The sequence below is a fragment of the Chiloscyllium plagiosum genome, unplaced genomic scaffold (genome assembly GCF_037043375.1).
Source record: "Chiloscyllium plagiosum isolate Xiang-an unplaced genomic scaffold, Cpla_swu_hap1 HiC_scaffold_47, whole genome shotgun sequence".
Classification (NCBI taxonomy): Eukaryota; Metazoa; Chordata; class Chondrichthyes; order Orectolobiformes; family Hemiscylliidae; genus Chiloscyllium; species Chiloscyllium plagiosum.
This window is the reverse complement of record NW_028270185.1, coordinates 15666711-15690126: the sequence shown is the minus strand read 5'-3', so window position 1 is coordinate 15690126 and position 23416 is coordinate 15666711. Positions and strand designations below refer to the sequence as shown.

The window sequence follows — 23416 nt, the reverse complement described above, 5'->3', positions numbered from 1 at the left end:
ATACACACACAGATACACACATGCTTACGCACACACATATATAGATACAGATACACACACAGATACACACACGCTTACGCACGCACACACATATATAGATACAGATACACACACAGATACACACACGCTTACGCACGCACACACATATATAGATACAGATACACACACAGATACACACATGCTTACGCACACACATATATAGATACAGATACACACACAGATACACACACGCTTACGCACGCACACACATATATAGATACAGATACACACACAGATACACACATGCTTACGCACACACATATATAGATACAGATACACACACAGATACACACACGCTTACGCACGCACACACATATATATAGATACAGATACACACACACAGATACACACACGCTTATGCACGCACACACATATATAGATACAGATACACACACAGATACACACATGCTTACGCACACACATATATAGATACAGATACACACACAGATACACACACGCTTACGCACGCACACACATATATAGATACAGATACACACACAGATACACACACGCTTATGCACGCACACACATATATATAGATACAGATACACACACACAGATACACACACACATATGCACGCACACACATATATAGATGCAGATACACACACAGATACACACATGCTTACACGCACACACACGCACACACAGATACACATGCACACACACACACAGATATACACACATGTTCACGCACACACAGATATACACACACACACACACACACACACACACAGACACACAGTCATTGCTCGGACACTCAGACCTGTCACTTGCTCTCATACACATAGACACATGTATACACACAGACAGACAGACAGACAGGTAGACACACACACACACACACACACACACACACACACACACACACACACACACACAGAAACATAGAAAATAGGAGCAAGAGTAGGCCATTCAGCCCTTCGAGCCTGTACCACCATTCAATATGATCATGGCTGATCAAGCAATCTCAGTATCCCACTCCCACTCTCTCCCATATCCTTTGATCCCTTTAGCCACAAGTGCCATGCCCAGCTCACTCTTGAATCTACCTAATGAATTTGCCTCAACAGCTTCCAGTGTTTGAGAACTCCACAGGTTCACAGCTCTCTGAATGGAGAAAGTTTTCCTCATCTCAGTCCTGAATGGTTTACCCTTATTCTTAGACTGTGACCTGGAGCTCTGGTATTCTCCAATGTCAGGAATGTTCTTCCCACATCTAGCCTGTCCAGTCCCATCAGGATTTGTATGTTTCTATGAGATTCCCCTCCCATTCTTCTCAACTCCGGTGAGTACAAGCCCAGTTCGATCCAGTCTTTTCTCATAGGTCAGCCTGCCATCCTGGGAACCAGTCTGGTGAACCTTGGCTGGACTGCCTCAATAGCAAGAATGTCCTTCCTCAGACTAGGAGACCAAAGCTGCACACAGTACTCACCAAGCTCTGTATAACTGCAGCACGACATCTTTACTCAAATACTCAAATCCTCTCGCTATGAAGGCCAGCATGCCTTTAGCTTTCCTCACTACCTGCTGCAGCTGCATGCCAACCTTCAGTGATAGTTCCACCATGACCCCCAGGTGTCACTGCATCTCACCTTTTCCTAAATTGCAGCCATTCAAATAATCATCTGTTTTCCTGTTTTTTTGTGACCAAAGTAGATAACTTCACGTTTATCCACACTATATTGCATTTGCCAAGTATTTGCCCACTCATCCAGTCTGTCCGAGTCACCCTGCAGCCACCTAGCATCCTCCTCACAGCACACACTGCCACCAAGCTTACTGTCATCTGCTAAATTGGGGATATTGCTTTCGATTGCTTCATCCAAATCATTCATGTATATTGTGAACAGCAGAGGTCGCAGCACTGAACCCTGCGGCACCCACTCAACACTTCCTGTCACTCTGTAAAGGACCTGTTTATTCCAACTGTCTGCTTCCTGTCTGCCAACCGGTTCACGATGCTGCCTGATCTGCTGTGCTCTTCCAGCACCACTAATCCAGAATCTGGTTTCCAGCGTCTGCAGTCACTGTTTTTTTGCCTGGTTCTCTATCCGTGTCAATACATTACCTCTTATACCACTAGCTTTAATTTTCCTTATTAACCGCCTATGTGGAACCTTGTCAAAAGCCTTTCACAACATCTACTGCTTCACCCGTGTCCACTCTCCTGGTCACATTCTCGAAAAATTCCAGAAGATTTGTCAAGCATGATTTCCCTTTCGTGAATCCATGCTGACTAGACCAAATTTTGTCATCACTTTCCAAATGCTCAGTTATTACATCCTTAAGGATTGACTCCACCATTTTCCCTGATGAAGGGCTTTTGCCTGAAACGTCGATTCGCCTGCTCCTCAGATGCTGCCTGACCCCTTGTGCTTTTCCAGCACCACACTCTTGACTCCAGTGTTTTCCCCACCGCCGAGATCAGGCTAACTGGCCTATAATTCTCATTTTCGCTCTCTCCTTTTTGTAAAGAGTGGGGTTATGTTAGTTACCCTCCAGCCCATTGGAACTCTTTCAGACTCTACAGAATGGTGGAAAATGATCACCAATGTATCTACTATTACTGGGACCACTTCCTTAAGTACTCTGAGATGCAGAGCATCTGGCCCTGGGGACTTAGCGGGTTTTAATCCCATCAATTTCCCCAGTAACATTCCCTGTCGAATAAGAACTTCCTTCAGTTCCTCCTTGGCTCTCTGTCCCCTCGCATTTCCTGAAGATTATTTGTGAACTCCTTGCTGACGGCAGATCCACAGTATTGGATGTGGATGTCTGTCATGAGTTGTCCTCATTCTAACTGCAAGGGACTTACATTGTCTTCACCAGTCTTTTCCTCTTCACATATCTACAGGAGCTTTTGCAGTCAGTTTTTATGTTTTCTGCCAGCTTACTTATATATTCTATTTTTCCTTTCCAAATTAAACCCTTTGTCCTCATCTGCTGAACTTTAAATTTCTCCCAGTCCTCAGGTTGCTGCTGTTTCTGGCCAATATATACAGCTCCTCTTTGGCTTCAACACTATCCCTGATTTCCCCAGTTAGCGATGGTTGAGCCACGACCCTCATGCAAAATAGGGATGTACAATTGATAGAGTTCATCCAGGGGTCATTAAAAGTCTACCATTGTGTATCCATTGTCAACTCCTTAAGTATCTTTGGTCAGCTGATCCTAGCGTACCTCATACTGTCAAAGTTAGCTTTCTTTAAGCTCAGGACCTTCGTTTCAGATTTAATTGTGTCACTCTCCACCTTATTCTAGCAAATTATGGTCACTCTTCCCCAAAGCACCCATGTTGCTAATTAATCCCCAAAGATCCCAGGAACAAAGACCTGTTGCTGTAGAATATTCCTTTAAATGGTCTCATCTTTAGGGATGCAGAGCTTGGTAAGCGTCTAGGATTCCTTTAGATCACATGTGAATCTATCCAGTAGGATCCACTGGCCCCACCAGTCAGAACACTGGGTTAGGCTGTGCCAGCAACAATGGGTGATTTTGGCTTCTACGTCAACGCAGGAAACTTGCCTGGGGGTTTGGAGGCTCTGTTAGCACCACCCGCCCCCCACCCCCTTGGCCAAGGGGAGACTGGAATTACCGACTGAAAGATAGCCTGAGTGACTTGCTCCCACCATTAATGGGCCAAGCTGTTCCCTCATAGACAGGGACAGAGATGACCATTCAGCCTATCATGGCAGTGATACCTCTTCAGTGGAGCTAGACTCCATTTTCTTCCCTTTTCTCTCCTGAGGCCTTCTACTCCTATTCCCTCCAGGGATTCTCTTTTCACTGTCGCTGTTAAACATAGTGCCACCCCCCCTTGCTCTGCCAGATCATCGGAACAACTGGGGTCTTCCACAGACACACTCAACAAAGGTTAAACCGTTGCACGTGAAGGAACAAATGTTTTTTCTGCCTCTTCATCCTATCGTAGGATGTGGGTTTCACTGGCAAGGCCTGCATTTCCCTTGAACTGAGGCTGGCTAGGGCCACTTCAGGAGGCATTTAAGAATTAACCCCATTGCTGCAGGTCTGGAGTCACGTGTAAGCTTGACTGGGTAAGAACGGCAGAATTCCCCTCCATAAAGAGAACCAGATGGGTGTTTACAGCAATCAATGGCACTGTCATCGTCACCATTACCAATGGCTAGCTTTATATTTCACATTCATTTAATTATTCCTGATTTTATGAATTGAATTGAAATTTCAACAGTTGCTAAGGTGCATCCAGGTCTTTAGGACATTAACCTGAGCCTCGTGATAATGACATTACCACGACGCCACCAGTTCCGCTAATGGACTTGAGGCCTGCTCAGTTAGGCTTGAGACCTGCTTAGTTAGGCTTGAGGGCTACTCAGTTAGTCTTGAGGCCTGCTCAGTTAGGCTTGAGGGCTACTCAGTTAGGCTTGAGGCCTGCTCAGTTAGGCTTGAGGGCTACTCAGTTAGGCTTGAGGGCTGCTCAGTTAGGCTTGAGGCCTGCTCAGTTAGGCTTGAGGGCTACTCAGTTAGGCTTGAGGGCTACTCAGTTAGGCTTGAGGCCTGCTCAGTTAGGCTTGAGGGCTATTCAGTTAGGCTTGAGGCCTGCTCAGTTAGGCTTGAGGCCTACTCAGTTAGGCTTGAGGGCTACTCAGTTAGGCTTGAGGGCTACTCAGTTAGTCTTGAGGCCTGCTTAGTTAGGCTTGAGGACTACTCAGTTAGGCTTGAGGCCTGCTCAGTTAGGCTTGAAGCCTGCTCAGTTAGGCTTGAGGGCTACTCAGTAAGGCTTGAGGCCTGCTCAGTTAGGCTTTCAATTGATGGTCAATTTTGAGGCGATCGCAATTGATGCTCTTTAAACTTGTGGTGGATATGTGTCTGCCTTTCAGTGCAGGATCGAGTGTTGGATAAGTATGTGAAGGGGGAAAGGATAGAGCCATGTTGGGGATATGAAGGCCCCCATGTCCCCAACCCCTGAGGAGCTTGGAGAGGCTAGAGGCTAGTCCTACATTGGCTTTCACAGGTTACAATTTGGACAAATGATTTCTTCAGATGATGAGATGTATCAGGGAGAAAGGAATTGGCTGAGACTGGGGTTCAGGTCATTAGTCCTAAACAAATTAGAACTGGAATACCACGTTCAATTCTGATCTCCCTGCAATAGGAAGGATGTTGTGAAACTTGAAAGGGTTCAGAAAAGATTTACAAGGATGTTGCCAGGGTTGGAGGGTTTGAGCTACAGGGAGAGGCTGAACAGGCTGGGGCTGTTTTCCCTGGAGCGTCAGAAGCTGAGGGGTGACCTTATAGAGGTTTATAAAATCATGAGGGGCATGGATAGGGTAAATTGACAAAGTCTTTTTCCTGAAGTTTGGGGGAGTCCAGAACTAGAGGGCACAGGTTTAGGATGAGAGGGGAAAGATTTAAACTGGACCTGAGGGGCAACGTTTCCACCCAGAGGGTGGTGCGTGTATGGAATGAGCTGCCAGAGGAAATGGTGGAGGCTGGTACAATTATAACATTTAAAAGGCATCTGGATGGGTGTATGAATAGGAAAGGTTTGGAGAGATATGGGCCGGGTGCTGGCAAATGGGACTAGATTGGCTTGGGATATCAGGAGAAGTTGGATCGAAGGGTCTGTTTCCATGTCCGCCTTCTTTCCCAACCACGGATTCACCAGCACTGTTTTCGACAGGACCCTCAACCTGGTCTGACTCAGCTCTCAGGTTTCTGCCTTCACCCCCCACCCCCCTCTTCCCTCCTGCAACAGCGATGTGGTTCCCCTTGTCCTTACCTACCATCCCACTGGCATCCACATCCAGAAGATTATTAGCCATCATTTCCACCACCTCCAGCAAGATGCCACCCCCAGATACATATTCCCCTCCCTCCCCTTGTCCACCTTCCACAGGGACTGTTCCCTTTGAGACACCCCGGTCCACCCTCCCTTCACTCCCAACATACCCCCCCCCATCCCACAGTCCCTTTCCCTGCATCTGCTGATTTCCCTGTCCATTTCCCTCCTCGGTATCCAAGGGCCCAAACACACTTTCCAGGTGAAGCAGCACTTTACCTGCGCCTCACACAATCTGGTCCACTGCTTTCACTGCTCACAATGTGGTCTCCTCCACACTGGGGAAACGAAACGTAGACTGGGTGACCGCTTGGCAGAACATGAACAGTCTGTCTGCAAAAATGACCCTGAGTTTCCAGTTGCCTGCCACTTTAACACCTACCCCCCCCCCTCCTCCCCCCCGTTCCCCTGAGTAACACCTCTGCCTCAGGCTTACTGCAGTGCTCAGTGTGAAGCTCAGTGTACAACACGCCATTTTCCGCCTGGGGACCCTGCAGCCTTCAGGACTCGATATCGAGTTCAACAGCTTGAGGCCCTGAACTTGCCCATGTCCTAGTCCCCTACCCCCACACACCGGGCCCTGTTAGCACACAGCCTGCCATTCCACACGACCCATTGTTAGCCACTAACAGTCTCCATTAACAGCTATTCCCAGCCAGATCACTATCCAATCCTTTGTCTGTCCAACTGTTCTTCTCTCTATTTGGGCTCTTTTCCCATTTATTGCTTACTCCTTACCCCTCTGACCCTACCTCCAACATATAGGGTAGCACTGTGGCTTACAGCACCAGGGACCTGGGTTCGATTCCGACTTCGGGCGACTGTCTGTGTGGAGTTTGCACGTTTTCTCTAGTTTTCTCCCACAGTCCAAAGATGTGTAGGTCAGGGTGAATTGGCCATGCTAAATTGCCCATAGTGTTAGGTGCATTAGTCAGGGGCAAACATAGGGTAGGGAATAGGTCTGGGTGGGTTACTCTTCGGAGGGCTGGTGTGGACTTGTTGGGCCGAAGGGAATCTAATCTAATCTAAACTGACATTTTCCTAGCTACCCTCAGTTCTGAGGAAGGGTTCCCCGACCCAAAATGTTAACACTGATTTCTCTCCATAGACGCTGCAGGACCTGCTGAGCTTTTCTGTTTCTGTTTCTGTTTCCATGCTGTACATTTCTACGGCTCTATTTACAAAAACTTCTGTCACAGAGAAGGCCATTCAGTCCATCATGCTGGTACCAGTCATAGAAGAGAGTTCCCCAGTCGAATCCCACTTTCTGAGATTTCAGTCTGTTGTTACAATGGCTTTGAGTGTGCTCTTTGTTCAGTGCGAAGATGATTTCTTCCTCCACTACCTACACAGACAGAGTGTCCCAGACTCCCCCCCCCCCCCCCCCAGCCTCAGGGTACAAAAAATGTTTCTCTCTTATTCTTTCACCGATTACTGTCCCACTCTCCCTTACAATCAGGGTCCTTTCTGTAAATCAAAAAAGTGTGTCGCTGGAAAAGTACAGCAGGTCAGGCAGCATCTGAGGAGCAGGAGAGTCGATGTTTTGGGCATAAGCTCTCCATCAGGCCATTCGGCCCAATGCAGCCGACCATTCGTGCACAAACCACGAGGAGAGACTTACTGATAAAGGGCTTAGGCCCAAAACATCGACTCCCCTGCTCCTCGGACGCTGCCTGAGCTGCTGTGCTTTTCCAGCGCCACTCTCTTCGACTCTGGTCTCCAGCATCTGCAGTCCTCACTTTCTCCTTTCCGTCAGTCGCCCCTGGTGGTTTTTGTGGAGGAGCGGTCGGCTGCATTGGGCCGAATGGCCTACTCTCCTCGCACGCGCTGTGCGGTCCGGAATGTTCTGGCTCAGAGAGGCGAGCCCTGTGCCAGTCGTTCACGTTCCTTTGGGATTGTGACGGGTTTCCCAGTCAGGCCTTGCTGGGACATGAGACGGTGGGTCACGCCGCGGTGCCTGAAGCTTCCGAGAATACGGAAGCCGGAAACAAATAATCTCATAAGTAGTCGCGGAGTGTAGAAACTGGCCATTCGGCCCACCATGTCTAAGCCGACCATCAAACACCAAACTGCACTGATCCCATTGACCTACATCCGGTTGATAGCACACTGGGCCCTCACATTTTAAGTGCTCATCCAGATGGCTTCTCAAATGTTGCAGTGTCCCTGCCTCCCCCACTCTCTTAGGGAACGCCTTCCATACACCTATCACCTTCTGAATGAAAAGTCATTTTCTCTGATCCCCCACTTACTCCTCACCTTATTCCCTCTGTCTTAGACATGTATAACATTGGGAAGAAACTCTCACACTCCACAATATCTACGCTTCTTATAATCATGAACACCTCAATCAGATATCCCCTCAGCCTCCTCTGCTCCGGGAAAAACCCAGCACTCCGACACTTTCTTCATAACAGAGACTTTTTCCAACCCAGGCAACATCATGGTGAATCCCCGCTGCACCAACTATCACATCCTCATGGGTCAGAGGATCTAGTCAAACCCACCACTCGGTTAGAGGCACGGCAGGACACAGCGAAAACAGCACACTTTAAATGAAGCAAATTTGCCTTACTTGGCAGAGTTTATCGAAACAACAGACCGAAAGCAACAGTTGGTACTCTCTCATGAGAGACAGAGAAAGAGAACGGTTGATGGTTTAACCAGGGGGTCACCACACCTCAGGCAAGGGGAGAGGGTGAGAATGAGTGTCCTTCGTGTCAGGCGGGACAGGAATCAATCCCACACTCCTGTTATTACCAGCCAGCAATACAGCTAATAAGCGAAACAAACACCCACTAGATGGTTACAGAGTCTGTTGAAAAAACAGTACACTACAGCAGACAGTCTACAGCGTCTGTTTAAACAGCACGGGACAGCAAACAGTCTACAGAGTCTAAAAGGTAAAAACAATGACTGCAGATGCTGGAAACCAGATTCTGGATTAGTGGTGCTGGAAGAGCACAGCTGGAAGAGCAAAGCTCCTTGGATGCTGCCTGAACTGCTGTGCTCTTCCAGCACCACTAATCCAGAATCTACAGAGTCTGTTTAAACACTCACTACAGCAAACAGTCTACAGAGTCTGTTTAAACAGTGACTGATTAATTAAGCTGCATTTGTTTCAATGAAGAAGTCGAACGGGAAGGCAGATGAACTCAGTGCATGGTTCGGAACATGGGACTGGGATATCATAGCAATTACAAAAATGTGGCTTAGGGATGGACAGGACTGGCAGCTTAATGATTCAGGATACAAATGCTACAGGGAGGATAGAAAGGGAGGCAAGAGAGATGGGGAAGTGGCATTTTTGATAAAGGATAGCATTACAACTGTGCTGTGGGGGGATATTCCCGGAAATACATCCAGGGAAATTTATTTGGGTGGAACCGAGTAATGAGAAAGGGATGATCACCTTATTGGGACTGTATTATAGACCCCCTAATAATCAGAGGGAAATTGAGAAACAAATTTGTCAGGAGATCTCAGCTATCTGTAAGAATAATAGGGTGGTTATGGTAGGGGAGGATTGTAACTTTCCAAACATAGACTGGGACTGCCATAGTGTTAAAGGTTTAGATGGAGAGGAATTTCTTAAGTGTGTACAAGACAATTTTCTCATTCAGTATGTGGATGTACCTACTAGAGAAGGTGCAAAACTTGACTTACTCTTGGGAAATAAGGCAGGGCAGGTGACTGAGGTGTCAATGGGAGAGCACTTTGGGGCCAGCGACCATAATTCTATTTATTTTAAAATAGTGATGGAAAAGGATAGACCAGATCTAAAAGTTGAAGTCCTAAATTGGAGAAAGGCCAATTTTGATGGTATTAGACAAGAACTATCGAAAGCTGATTGGAGGCAGATGTTCGCAGGTAAAGGACGGCTGGAAAATGGGAAGCCTTCAGAAATGAGATAACAAGAATCCAGAGAAAGTATATTCCTGTCAGGGTGAAAGGGAAGGCTGGTAGGTATAGGGAATGCTGGATGACTAAAGAAAGTGAAGGTTTAGTTAAGAAAAAGAAGGAAGCGTATGTCAGGTATAGACAGGATAGATCGAGTGAATCCTTAGAAGAGTATAAAGAAAGTAGGAGTATACTTAAGAGGGAAATCAGGAGGGAACAAAGGGCACATGAGATAGCTTTGGCAAATAGAATTAAGGAGAATCCAAAAGGTTTTTACAAATACATTAAGGACAAAAGGGTAACTAGGGAGAGAATAGGGCCCCTCAAAGAGCAGCAAGGCGGCCTTTGTGATACTAAATGAGTATTTTGCATCAGTATTTACTGTGGAAAAGGACATGGAAGATATAGAATGTAGGGAATTAGATGGTGATATCTTCAAAGATGTCTATATTACAAAGGAGGAAGTGCTGGATGTCATGAAATACATAAAAGTGGAAAAATCCCCAAGACCTGATCAGGTGTACCCGAGAACTCTGTGGGAAGGTAGAGAAGTGATTGCTGGGCCTCTTGCCGAGATATTTGTATCATCGATAGTCACAGGTGAGGTGCCGGAAGACTGGAGGTTGGCAAACGTGGTGCCTCTGTTTAAGAAGGGCGGTAAAGCCAAGCCAGGGAACTATAGATCAGTGAGCCTGATATCGATGGTGGGCAAGTTGTTGGAGGGAATCCTGAGGGACAGGATGTACATGTATTTGAAAAGGCAGGGACTGATTAGGGATAGTCAACATGGCTTTGTGTGTGGGAAATCATGTCTCCCAAACTTGATTGAGTTTTTTTGAAGAAGTAACAAGATTGATGAGGGCAGAGCAGTAGATGTGATCTATATGGACTTCAGTAAGGCGTTCGACAAGGTTCCCCATGGGAGGCTGATTAGCAAGATTAGATCTCATGGAATACAGGGAGAACTCGCCATTTGGATACAGAACTGGCTCAAAGGTAGAAAACAGAGGGTGGTGGTGGAGGGTTGTTTTTCTGACTGGAAGCCTGTGACCATTGGAGTGCCACAAGGATCGGTGCTGGGTCCTCTACTTTTTGTCATTTACATAAATTACTTGGATGCGAGCATAAGAGGTACAGTTAGTAAGTTTGCAGATGACACCAAAATTGGATATGTAGTGGACAGCGAAGAGGGTTACCTCAGATTACAACAGGTTCTTGATCAGATGGGCCAATGGGCTGAGATGTGGCAGACGGAGTTTAATTCAGATAAATGCGAGGTGCTGCATTTTGGGAAAGCAAATCTTAGCAGGACTTATACACTGAATGGTAAGGTCCGAGGGAGTGTTGCTGAACAAAGAGACCTTGGAGTGCAGGTTCATAGCTCCTTGAAAGTGGAGTCGCAGGTAGATAGGATAGGGAAGGCGGTGTTTGGTATGCTTTCCTTCATTGGTCAGAGTATTGAGTACAGGAGTTGGGAGGTCATGTTGCGGCTGTACAGGACATTGGTTAGGCCACTGTTGGAATATTGTGTGCAATTCTGGTCTCCTTCCTATCGGAAAGATGTTGTAAAATTTGAAAGGATTCACAAAAATTTACAAGGATGTTGCCAGGGTTGGAGGGTTTGAGCTATAGGGAGAGGCTGAACAGGCTGGGGCTGTTTTCCTTGGAGCGTCAGAGGCTGAGGGGTGACCTGAAAGAGGTTTATAAAATCATGAGGGGCATACATAGGATAAATAGGCAAAGTCTTTCCCCTGGGATGGGGGAGTCCAGAACTAGAGGGCATAGATTTAGGGTGAGAGGAGAAAGGTATAAAAGAGACCTAAGGGGCAACGTATTCATGCAGAGGGTGGGGCGTGTATGGAATGAGCTGCCAGAGGATGTGATGGAGGCTGGGACAATTGTAACATTTAAAAGGCATTTGGATGGGTATATGAATAGGAAGGGTTTGGAGGGATATGGGCCGGCGCAGGCAGGTGGGGCTAGATTGGGTTGCGATATCTGGTCGGCATGGACGGGATGGACAGAAGGGTCTGTTTCCATGCTGTGCATCTCTATGACTCGATGACAACAAATAGCTAACAGAGTCTGTTTAAACAGTACACTACAGCAAACAGTCTACAGAGTCTGTTGAAACAGCACAGGACAGCAAACAGTCTACAGAGTCTGTTTAAACAGCACAGGACAGCAAACAGTCTACAGCGTCTGTTTAAACAGCACAGGACAGCAAACAGTCTACAGCGTCTGTTTAAACAGCACACTACAGCAAACAGTCTACAGAGACTGTTTAAACAGAACACTACAGCAAACAGTCTACAGAGTCTGTTTAAACAGCACAGGACAGCAAACAGTCTACAGCGTCTGTTTAAACAGCACAGGACAGCAAACAGTCTACAGAGTCTGTTTAAACAGCACACTACAGCAAACAGTCTACAGAGTCTGTATAAACACCACACTACAGCAAACAGTCTACAGAGTCTGTTTAAACAGTACACTACAGCAAACAGTCTACAGAGTCTGTTTAAACTGCACAGGACAGCAAACAGTCTACAGCGTCTGTTTAAACAGCACAGGACAGCAAACAGTCTACAGAGTCTGTTTAAACACCATACTACAGCAAAGGGTCTACAGAGTCTGTTTAAACAGTAAACTACAGCAAACAGCCTACAGAGTCTGTTTAAAAAGCACACTACAGCAAACAGTCTACAGAGTCTGTTTAAACAGAACACTACAGCAAACAGTCTACAGAGTCAGTTTAAACAGTACACGACAGCAAACAGTCTACAGAGTCTGTTTAAACAGCACACTACAGCAAACAGCCTACAGAGTCTGTTTAAACAGCTCACTACAGCAAAGAGTCAACAGAGTCTGTTTAAACAGTAAACTACAGCAAACAGCCTACAGAGTCTGTTTAAAAATCACACTACAGCAAACAGTCTACAGAGACTGTTTAAACAGCACACTACAGCAAACAGTCTACAGAGTCTGTTTAAAAAGAACACTACTGCAAACAGTCTACAGAGTCTGTTTAAACAGCACAGGACAGCAAACAGCCTACAGAGTCTGTTTAAACAGCTCACTACAGCAAACAGTCTACAGAGTCTGCTTAAACAGCACACTACAGCAAACAGCCTACAGCGTCTGTTTAAACAGTACACTACAGCAAAGAGTCTACAGAGTCTGTTTAAACAGTACACTACAGCAAACAGTCTACAGAGTCTGTTTAAAAAGAACACTACTGCAAACAGTCTACAGAGTCTGTTTAAACAGCACACTACAGCAAACAGTCTACAGAGTCTGTTTAAACAGCACACTACTGCAAACAGTCTACAGAGTCTGTTTAAACAGCACAGGACAGCAAACAGTCTACAGAGACTGTTTAAAAAGCACACTACAGCAAACAGTCTACAGAGTCTGTTTAAACAGCACAGGACAGCAAACAGTCTACAGAGTCTGTTTAAAAAGCACACTACAGAAAACAGTCTACAGAGTCTGTTTAAACAGCACAGGACAGCAAACAGTCTACAGCGTCTGTTTGAACAGCACACTACAGCAAACAGTCTACAGAGTCTGTTTAAACAGCACAGGACAGCAAACAGTCTACAGCGTCTGTTTAAACAGCACAGGACAGCAAACAGTCTACAGAGTCCGTTTAAACAGCACAGGACAGCAAAGAGTCTACAGAGTCTGTTTAAACAGCACAATGCAGCAAACAGTCTACAGAGTCTGTTTAAACAGCACACTACAGCAAACAGTCTACAGAGTCTGTTTAAACAGCACAGGACAGCAAACAGTCTACAGCGTCTGTTTAAACAGCACAGGACAGCAAACAGTCTACAGAGTCCGTTCAAACAGCACAGGACAGCAAACAGTCTACAGAGTCTGTTTAAACAGCACACTACAGCAAACAGTCTATAGAGTCTGTTTAAACAGCACAGGACAGCAAACAGTCTACAGAGTCTGTTTCAACAGTACACTACAGCAAACAGTCTACAGAGTCTGTTTAAACAGCTCACTACAGCAAACAGTCTATAGCATCTGTTTAAACAGCAGACTACAGCAAACAGTCTACAGAGTCTGTTTAAACAGCACAGGACAGCAAACAGTCTACAGAGTCTGTTTAAACAGCACACTGCAGCAAACAGTCTACAGAGTCTGTTTAAACAGAACACTACAGCAAACAGTCTACAGAGTCTGTTTAAACAGCACACTACAGCAAACAGTCTACAGAGTCTGTTTAAACAGCACACTACAGCAAACAGTCTACCGAGTCTGTTTAAACAGCACAGGACAGCAAACAGTCTACAGAGTGTGTTTAAACAGCTCACTACAGCAAAGAGTCTACGGAGTCTGTTTAAACAGCACACTACAGCAAACAGTCTACAGAGTCTGTTTAAACAGCATACTACAGCAAACAGTCTACAGCATCTGTTTAAATAGAACACTACAGCAAACAGTCTACAGAGTCTGTTTAAACAGAACACTACAGCAAAGAGTCTACAGAGTCTGTTTAAACAGGACACTACAGCAAAAAGTCTATAGAGTCTGTTTAAACAGCACAGTACAGCAAACAGTCCACAGAGTCTGTTTAAACAGCTCACGACAGCAAAGAGTCTACAGAGTCTGTTTAAACAGCACAATGCAGCAAACAGTCTACAGAGTCTGTTTAAACAGCACACTACAGCAAACAGTCTACAGAGTCTGTTTAAACAGCACAGGACAGCAAACAGTCTACAGCGTCTGTTTAAACAGCACACTACAGCAAACAGTCTATAGAGTCTGTTTAAACAGCACAGGACAGCAAACAGTCTACAGCGTCTGTTTAAACAGCACACTACAGCAAACAGTCTATAGAGTCTGTTTAAACAGCACAGGACAGCAAACAGTCTACAGAGTCTGTTTAAACAGCACAGGACAGCAAACAGTCTACAGCGTCTGTTTAAACAGTACACTACAGCAAACAGTCTACAGAGTCTGTTTAAACAGCTCACTACAGCAAACAGTCTACAGAGTCTGTTTAAACAGCACAGGACAGCAAACAGTCTACAGAGTCTGTTTAAACAGCACACTGCAGCAAACAGTCTACAGAGTCTGTTTAAACAGAACACTACAGCAAACAGTCTACAGAGTCTGTTTAAACAGCACACTACAGCAAACAGTCTACAGAGTCTGTTTAAACAGCACACTACAGCAAACAATCTACCGAGTCTGTTTAAACAGCACAGGACAGCAAACAGTCTACAGAGTGTGTTTAAACAGCTCACTACAGCAAAGAGTCTACAGAGTCTGTTTAAACAGCACACTACAGCAAACAGTCTACAGAGTCTGTTTAAACAGCATACTACAGCAAACAGTCTACAGCATCTGTTTAAATAGAACACTACAGCAAACAGTCTACAGAGTCTGTTTAAACAGAACACTACAGCAAAGAGTCTACAGAGTCTGTTTAAACAGGACACTACAGCAAAAAGTCTATAGAGTCTGTTTAAACAGCACAGTACAGCAAACAGTCCACAGAGTCTGTTTAAACAGCTCACGACAGCAAACAGTCGACAGAGTCTGTTTAAACAGCACAGTACAGCAAACAGTCTACAGAGTCTGGTTAAACAGCACACTACAGCAAACAGTCTACAGAGTCTGTTTAAACAGCACACTACAGCAAACAGTCTGCAGAGTCTGTTTAAACAGCACACTACAGCAAACAGTCTACAGAGTCTGTTTAAACAGCACAGGACAGCAAACAGTCGACAGTGTCTGTTTAAACAGTACACAACAGAAAACAGTCTACAGAGTCTGTTTAAACAGCACAGGACAGCAAACAGTCTACAGCGTCTGTTGAAACAGCACAGGACAGCAAAGAGTCTACAGAGTCTGTTTAAACAGCACACTGCAGCAAACAGTCTACAGAGTCTGTTTAAACAGCACAGGACAGCAAACAGTCTACAGAGTCTGTTTAAACAGCACAGGACAGCAAACAGTCTACACAGTCTGTTTAAACAGCACACTACAGCAAACAGTCTACAGAGTCTGTTTAAACAGCACAGGACAGCAAACAGTCTACAGAGTCTGTTTAAACAGTACACTACAGCAAACAGTCTACAGAGTCTGTTTAAACAGCTCACTACAGCAAACAGTCTATAGCATCTGTTTAAACAGAACACTACAGCAAACAGTCTACAGAGTCTGTTTAAACAGCACAGGACAGCAAACAGTCTACAGAGTCTGTTTAAACAGAACACTACAGCAAACAGTCTATAGCATCTGTTTAAACAGAACACTACAGCAAACGGTCTACAGAGTTTGTTTAAACAGCACACTACAGCAAACAGTCTACAGAGTCTGTTTAAACAGCACACTACAGCAAACAGTCTACCGAGTCTGTTTAAACAGCACAGGACAGCAAACAGTCTACAGAGTCTGTTTATAGAGCACACTACAGCAAACAGTCTACAGAGTCTGTTTAAACAGCACACTACAGCAAACAGTCTACAGAGTCTGTTTAAACAGCTCACTACAGCAAACAGTCTACAGAGTCTGATTAAACAACACACTACAGCAAACAGTCTACAGCGTCTGTTTAAACAGAACACTACAGCAAACAGTCTACAGAGTCTGTTTAAACAGCTCACTACAGCAAACAGTCTACAGAGTCTGTTTAAACAGAACACTATAGCAAACAGTCTACAGCGTCTGTTTAAACAGAACACTACAGCAAACAGTCTACAGCATCTGTTTAAACAGAACACTACAGCAAACAGTCTACAGAGTCTGTTTAAACAGCACAGGACAGCAAACAGTCTACAGAGTGTGTTTAAACAGCACACTACAGCAAACAGTCTACAGAGTCTGTTTAAACAGCACACTACAGCAAACAGTCTACAGAGTCTGTTTAAACAGAACACTACAGCAAACAGTCTACAGAGTCTGTTTAAACAGCACAGGACAGCAAACAGTCTACAGAGTCTGTTTAAACAGAAGACTACAGCAAACAGTCTACAGAGTCAGTTTAAACAGCACACTACAGCAAACAGTCTACAGAGTCTGTTTAAACAGAACACTACAGCAAACAGTCTACAGAGTCTGTTTAAACAGCACAGGACAGCAAACAGTCTACAGAGTGTGTTTAAACAGCACACTACAGCAAACAGTCTATAGAGTCTGTTGAAACAGAACACTACAGCAAACAGTCTGCAGAGTCTGTTTAAACAGCACACTACAGCAAACAGTCTACAGAGTCTGTTTAAACAGCACAGGACAGCAAACAGTCTACAGTGTCTGTTTAAACAGTAAACTACAGCAAACAGTCTACAGAGTCTGTTTAAACAGAACACTACAGCAAACAGTCTACAGCGTCTGTTTAAACAGAACACTACAGCAAACAGTCTACAGCATCTGTTTAAACAGAACACTACAGCAAACAGTCTACAGAGTCTGTTTAAACAGCACAGGACAGCAAACAGTCTACAGAGTGTGTTTAAACAGCACACAACAGCAAACAGTCTACAGAGTCTGTTTAAACAGAACACTACAGCAAACAGTCTACAGAGTCTGTTTAAACAGCACAGGACAGCAAACAGTCTACAGAGTCTGTTTAAACAGAAGACTACAGCAAACAGTCTACAGAGTCAGTTTAAACAGCACACTACAGCAAACAGTCTACAGAGTCTGTTTAAACAGAACACTACAGCAAACAGTCTACAGAGTCTGTTTAAACAGCACAGGACAGCAAACAGTCTACAGAGTGTGTTTAAACAGCACACTACAGCAAACAGTCTACAGAGTCTGTTGAAACAGAACACTACAGCAAACAGTCTGCAGAGTCTGTTTAAACAGCACACTACAGCAAACAGTCTACAGAGTCTGTTTAAACAGCACACTACAGCAAACAGTCTACAGTGTCTGTTTAAACAGCACACTACAGCAAACAGTCTACAGTGTCTGTTTAAACAGTATACTACAGAAAACAGTCTACAGCGTCTGTTTAAACAGCACAGGACAGCAAACAGTCTACAGAGTCTGTTTAAACAGCACACTACAGCAAACAGTCGACAGAGTCTGACTAAACAACACAGGACAGCAAACAGTCTACAGAGTCTGTTTAAACAGCACACTACAGCAAACAGTCTGCAGAGTCTTTTTAAACAGTACACTACAGCAAACAGTCTACAGAGTCTGATTAAACAACACACTACAGCAAACAGTCTACAGCGTCTGTTTAAACAGTACACTACAGCAAACAGTTTAAAGAGCCTGTTTCAACAGCACACTACAGCAAACAGTCTACAGAGTCTGTTTAAACAGCTCACTACAGCAAACAGTCTACAGAGTCTGTTTAAACAGCACAGGACAGCAAACAATCTACAGAGTCTGTTTGAACAGTACACTACAGCAAACAGTCTATAGAGTCTGTTTAAACAGCACAGGACAGCAAACAGTCTACAGAGTCTGTTTAAACAGCTCACTACAGCAAACAGTCTACAGAGTCTGTTTGAACAGCACACTACAGCAAACAGTCTACAGAGTTTGTTTAAACAGTACACTACAGCAGACAGTCTACAGAGTCTGGTTAAACAGCACAGGACAGCAAACAGTCGACAGAGTCTGTTTAAACAGCACACTACAGCAAACAGTCTGCAGAGTCTTTTTAAACAGTACACTACAGCAAACAGTTTACAGAGCCTGTTTCAACAGCACACTACAGCAAACAGTCTACAGAGTCTGTTTAAACAGCTCACTACAGCAAACAGTCTACAGAGTCTGTTTAAACAGCACAGGACAGAAAACAGTCTACAGAGTCTGTTTGAACAGCACACTACAGCAAACAGTCCACAGAGTCCGTTTAAACAGCACAGGACAGCAAACAGTCTACAGAGTCTGGTTAAACAGCACACGACAGCAAACAGTCTACAGAGTCTGTTTAAACAGCACAGGACAGCAAACAGTCTACAGAGTCTGTTTAAAAAGCACACTACAGAAAACAGTCTACAGAGTCTGTTTAAACAGCACAGGACAGCAAACAGTCTACAGAGTCTGTTTAAACAGCACAGGACAGCAAACAGTCTACAGCGTCTGTTTGAACAGCACACTACAGCAAACAGTCTACAGAGTCTGTTTAAACAGCACAGGACAGCAAACAGTCTACAGCGTCTGTTTAAACAGCACAGGACAGCAAACAGTCTACAGAGTCCGTTTAAACAGCACAGGACAGCAAACAGTCTACAGAGTCTGTTTAAACAGCACACTACAGCAAACAGTCTATAGAGTCTGTTAAAACAGCACAGGACAGCAAACAGTCTACAGAGTCTGTTTCAACAGTACACTACAGCAAACAGTCTACAGAGTCTGTTTAAACAGCTCACTACAGCAAACAGTCTATAGCATCTGTTTAAACAGGACTCTACAGCAAACAGTCTACAGAGTCTGTTTAAACAGCACAGGACAGCAAACAGTCTACAGAGTCTGTTTAAACAGCACACTGCAGCAAACAGTCTACAGAGTCTGTTTAAACAGAACACTACAGCAAACAGTCTACAGAGTCTGTTTAAATAGCACACTACAGCAAACAGTCTACAGAGTCTGTTTAAACAGCACACTACAGCAAACAGTCTACCGAGTCTGTTTAAACAGCACAGGACAGCAAACAGTCTACAGAGTGTGTTTAAACAGCTCACTACAGCAAAGAGTCTACAGAGTCTGTTTAAACAGCACACTACAGCAAACAGTCTACAGAGTCTGTTTAAACAGCACACTACAGCAAACAGTCTACAGCATCTGTTTAAATAGAACACTACAGTAAACAGTCTACAGAGTCTGTTTAAACAGAACACTACAGCAAAGAGTCTACAGAGTCTGTTTAAACAGGACACTACAGCAAAAAGTCTACAGAGTCTGTTTAAACAGCACAGTACAGCAAACAGTCTACAGAGTCTGTTTAAACAGCTCACGACAGCAAACAGTCGACAGAGTCTGTTTAAACAGCACAGTACAGCAAACAGTCTACAGAGTCTGGTTAAACAGCACACTACAGCAAACAGTCTACAGAGTCTGTTTAAACAGCACACTACAGCAAACAGTCTGCAGAGTCTGTTTAAACAGCACACTACAGCAAACAGTCTACAGAGTCTGTTTAAACAGCACAGGACAGCAAACAGTCGACAGTGTCTGTTTAAATAGTACACAACAGAAAACAGTCTACAGAGTCTGTTTAAACAGCACAGGACAGCAAACAGTCTACAGCGTCTGTTTAAACAGCACAGGACAGCAAAGAGTCTACAGAGTCTGTTTAAACAGCACACTGCAGCAAACAGTCTACAGAGTCTGTTTAAACAGCACAGGACAGCAAACAGTCTACAGAGTCTGTTTAAACAGCACAGGACAGCAAACAGTCTACAGAGTCTGTTTAAACAACACACTACAGCAAACAGTCTACAGAGTCTGTTTAAACAGCACAGGACAGCAAACAGTCTACAGAGTCTGTTTAAACAGTACACTACAGCAAACAGTCTACAGAGTCTGTTTAAACAGCTCACTACAGCAAACAGTCTATAGCATCTGTTTAAACAGAACACTACAGCAAACAGTCTACAGAGTCTGTTTAAACAGCACAGGACAGCAAACAGTCTACAGAGTCTGTTTAAACAGCACACTACAGCAAACAGCCTACAGAGTCTGCTTAAACAGCTCATGACAGCAAACAGTCTATAGCATCTGTTTAAACAGAACACTACAGCAAACAGTCTATAGCATCTGTTTAAACAGAACACTACAGCAAACAGTCTACAGAGTTTGTTTAAACAGCACACTACAGCAAACAGTCTACAGAGTCTGTTTAAACAGCACACTACAGCAAACAGTCTACCGAGTCTGTTTAAACAGCACAGGACAGCAAACAGTCTACAGAGTCTGTTTATAGAGCACACTACAGCAAACAGTCTACAGAGTCTGTTTAAACAGCACAGGACAGCAAACAGTCTACAGAGTCTGTTTAAAGAGCACACTACAGCAAACAGTCTACAGAGTCTGTTTAAACAGCTCACTACAGCAAACAGTCTACAGAGTCTGTTTAAACAGAACACTATAGCAAACAGTCTACAGCGTCTGTTTAAACAGAACACTACAGCAAACAGTCTACAGCATCTGTTTAAACAGCACACTACAGCAAACAGTCTACAGAGTCTGTTTAAACAGAACACTACAGCAAACAGTCTACAGAGTCTATTTAAACAGCACAGGACAGCAAACAGTCTACAGAGTCTGTTTAAACAGAAGACTACAGCAAACAGTCTACAGAGTCAGTTTAAACAGCACACTACAGCAAACAGTCTACAGAGTCTGTTTAAACAGAACACTACAGCAAACAGTCTACAGAGTCTGTTTAAACAGCACAGGACAGCAAACAGTCTACAGAGTGTGTTTAAACAGCACACTACAGCAAACAGTCTACAGAGTCTGTTGAAACAGAACACTACAGCAAACAGTCTGCAGAGTCTGTTTAAACAGCACACTACAGCAAACAGTCTACAGAGTCTGTTTAAACAGCACAGGACAGCAAACAGTCTACAGTGTCTGTTTAAACAGTATACTACAGAAAACAGTCGACAGAGTCTGTTTAAACAGCACAGGACAGCAAACAGTCTTCAGAGTCTGTTTAAACAGCACAGGACAGCAAACAGTCTACAGAGTCTGACTAAACAACACAGGACAGCAAACAGTCTACAGAGTCTGCTTAAACAACACACTACAGCAAACAGTCTACAGCGTCTGTTTAAACAGTACACTACAGCAAACAGTTTACAGAGCCTGTTTCAACAGCACACTACAGCAAACAGTCTACAGAGTCTGTTTAAACAGCTCACTACAGCAAACAGTCTACAGAGTCTGTTTAAACAGCACAGGACAGCAAAGAGTCTACAGAGTCTGTTTGAACAGTACACTACAGCAAACAGTCTATAGAGTCTGTTTAAACAGCACAGGACAGCAAACAGTCTACAGAGTCTGTTTAAACAGCTCACTACAGCAAACAGTCTACAGAGTCTGTTTGAACAGCACACTACAGCAAACAGTCTACAGAGTCTGTTTAAACAGCTCACTACAGCAAACAGTCTACAGAGTCTGTTTGAACAGCACACTACAGCAGACAGTCTACAGAGTCTGGTTAAACAGCACAGGACAGCAAACAGTCGACAGAGTCTGTTTAAACAGCACACTACAGCAAACAGTCAGCAGAGTCTTTTTAAACAGTACACTACAGCAAACAGTCTACAGAGTCTGTTTAAACAGTACACTACAGCAAACAGTCTACAGAGTCTGATTAAACAACACACTACAGCAAACAGTCTACAGCGTCTGTTCAAACAGTACACTACAGCAAACAGTTTCCAGAGCCTGTTTCAACAGCACACTACAGCAAACAGTCTACAGAGTCTGTTTAAACAGCTCACTACAGCAAACAGTCTACAGAGTCTGTTTAAACAGCACAGGACAGAAAACAGTCTACAGAGTCTGTTTAAACAGCACAGGACAGCAAACAGTCTGCAGAGTCTGTTTGAACAGCACACTACAGCAAACAGTCCACAGAGTCCGTTTAAACAGTACACTACAGCAAACAGTCTACAGCGTCTGTTTGAACAGCACAGGACAGCAAACTGTCTACAGAGTTTGTTTAAACAGTACACTACAGCAGACAGTCTACAGAGTCTGTTTAAACAGCACAGGACAGCAAACAGTCGACAGAGTCTGTATAAACAGAACACTACAGCAAACAGTCTACAGAGTCTGTATAAACAGTACACTACAGCAAACAGTCTACAGAGTCTCTTTAAACAGCACACTACAGCAAACAGTCTACAGAGTCTGTTTAAACAGTACACTACAGCAAACAGTCTACAGAGACTGTTTAAACAGAACACTACAGCAAACAGTCTACAGAGTCTGTTTAAACAGTACACTCCTGCAAACAGTCTACAGAGTCTGTTTAAACAGCACACGACAGCAAACAGCCTACAGAGTCTTTTTAAAAAGCACACTACAGCAAACAGTCTACAGAGTCTGTTTAAACAGCACACTGCAGCAAACAGTCTACAGAGTCTGTTTAAACAACAGACTACAGCAAAGAGTCTACAGAGTCTGTTTAAACAGTAAACTACAGCAAACAGCCTACAGAGTCTTTTTAAAAAGCACACTACAGCAAACAGTCTACAGAGTCTGTTTAAACAGCACACTGCAGCAAACAGTCTACAGAGTCTGTTTAAACAGAACACTACAGCAAACAGTCTACAGAGTCTGTTTAAACAGCACACTACAGGAAACAGTCTACAGAGTCTGTTTAAACAGCACACTACAGCAAACAGTCTACCGAGTCTGTTTAAACAGCACAGGACAGCAAACAGTCTACAGAGTCAGTTTAAACAGCTCACTACAGCAAACAGTCTACAGAGTCTGTTTGAACAGAACACTACAGCAAACAGTCTACAGAGTTTGTTTAAACAGTACACTACAGCAGACAGTCTACAGAGTCTGTTTAAACAGCACAGGACAGCAAACAGTCGACAGAGTCTGTTTAAACAGCACACTACAGCAAACAGTTTGCAGAGTCTTTTTAAACAGTACACTACAGCAAACAGTCTACAGAGTCTGTTTAAACAGTACACTACAGCA

General features: G+C 44.2%; 1 protein-coding gene across 5 annotated transcripts in view; it reads right to left on the bottom strand.

The window, feature by feature from the left end:
• LOC122542948 (homeobox protein Meis1-like) overlaps positions 1-23416 on the bottom strand; it is a 552868-nt gene that overhangs the window by 205560 nt on the left and 323892 nt on the right. The window lies entirely within an intron of this gene.